Here is a 1,867-nt window from a genome sequence, read left to right as displayed (position 1 = left end):
CTCTTGTTCTCATGCATTGGGCTGTTTTCAGCATCATCTTGACAGGCGGAAGCACGTTGTTCCCTCGGTTCGCTGAAAGATTGTAAGTAGTTTTTCTGTAGGAAAAGTAACAGTGCTATCTCCCATCACACGAGTCTGTGTGCATCATCTTAGTTGTTTGTATCAACAGGCAGAGAGAACTTCGGCCTCTTGTGCCCGAGGAGTACCAGGTGAAGATAATCTCTCAAGAGAAGTATGTGCCTTTTACTCTGTTTTTGTCTTGGCGCCTCTCCTTCGTTCATTAACGCTCATGTGGGGCGCGCGCGAATGGCATTAACGTTCTGCCACTTTGCGCAGCCCAATTCTTGGTGTCTGGAGAGGAGGATCTGTCCTGGCATCCAGCCCCGATTTCGAGTCGATGTGCGTTACGAAATCGGAGTACGAGGAGATGGGGTCGGCACGGTGCCGCCGAAGATTCTTCCACTGAAGAGTTGCTCAGTAGATAGAACAATGTAGCCTATTTTAGATGGCATGTTTAGCAAGTGCCATGCGAATTAGGGGGGTCATCTTTTGAAAAAGGTTTAACAAGTTCAGTATTTGCACTAGACAAATTTAACTAACGGCTGGTTGGTCATGAGACCAGAGGTTCTCTTCCCCATGCATGCATGCAGATCAACTTTGGATGAATGGATTCAGTTGTGGGTTGGTGGATTTAGCTACTGGGAATTTCAGATTTTCCTGAGGATTTTCTAGCCGGCCTTTGCATGAACCTTCCTTGAATTGAGAAAATTTTGCGTCGTGATTGCAGAAAGTGAGTTCGTGAAGTTTGGCTGTTTAAATAACAATGTGAAATTTATGTCAACAACCTTCTTTCTCCATCCAAACACCTCTTTCGACGTGGTGTCCTTGAAATTCAGTGACACACTCCATCAGTCCTCCTGCGTACCTTAAATTCAAAGTAGATTTGAATCACATTTAAATTTGGTATAAGAGACGAGATGACTTCCCGAATTTTGGTGTCTGAAATTGTTTTTAACCTCTTGGGTCATATCTTTAATCTTTTGTGAGAGAATTCATACATGTAACCTCCAAAGTGGGCCCAGGAACAGATTCTTTTATTTTTGCAAGTCAGGAACTGATTCTTTTTGTTGGAATCATGATCGAACATCCTTGTTGACAGCCAACACGTCACGCAGCAGCCAGCCCGGTTCCCGCCAGCGTGCCACGAGCCCTCGCAGCCGTCCGATCGTGGAAACCAACGGCCCAGATTGACTCGCACGCGTGTCACCGCGATCCCGAGGGACAGACCGCGTCGGAGACCACCTCCGATTCGTCCACGTCACACCCTCGCTATAGGCCTCCCTTCGCGCCATAAATAGTAGCCGCACCGCCTCGTCCTGCAACGTACTACTTGGACCTAGCTTCGCGACGACATCCATCGATCGCCGGCGCCATGGCTCGGGCGACGAAGTTGCACGGGCTACTGCTCGCGGTGCTGCTCCTCGCGGCCACGGCGGCTCCCCCGGCCGCGGCGGCGGCGGCGAAGGAGAAGGGCTCCGGCAACGGCAACGGCAACGGCGGGCCGGTGATCGGCATCGACCTGGGCACGACCTACTCGTGCGTGGCCGTGTACCGGAACGGGCGCGTGGAGATCATCGCCAACGACCAGGGCAACCGCATCACCCCCTCCTGGGTCGCCTTCACCGACTCCGGCGAGCGCCTCATCGGCGAGGCCGCCAAGAACCAGGCCGCCGCCAACCCGCTCCGCACCGTCTACGACGCCAAGCGACTCATCGGCAGGCAGTTCGTCGACGCCGAGGTGCAGCGGGACATGAAGCTGCTGCCGTTCAAGGTGGTGGACAAGAACGGCAAGCCGCACCTCGAGGTG

The 1,867-nt window shown here is 52.9% G+C and overlaps 1 long non-coding RNA gene across 1 annotated transcript; it reads left to right on the top strand.

The window, feature by feature from the left end:
• Position 1: 1 nt before the first annotated feature.
• Positions 2-738, top strand: LOC119347930. Its single transcript, XR_005168599.1, has 3 exons — positions 2-82; positions 170-232; positions 337-738. It is a non-coding gene; the product is annotated as an uncharacterized LOC119347930 (long non-coding RNA).
• Positions 739-1,867: the final 1,129 nt, after the last annotated feature.

This window comes from Triticum dicoccoides, unplaced genomic scaffold (assembly GCF_002162155.2).
Source record: "Triticum dicoccoides isolate Atlit2015 ecotype Zavitan unplaced genomic scaffold, WEW_v2.0 scaffold79873, whole genome shotgun sequence".
NCBI lineage: Eukaryota > Viridiplantae > Streptophyta > Magnoliopsida > Poales > Poaceae > Triticum > Triticum dicoccoides.
This window is presented reverse-complemented; position numbering and strand designations above follow the sequence as displayed.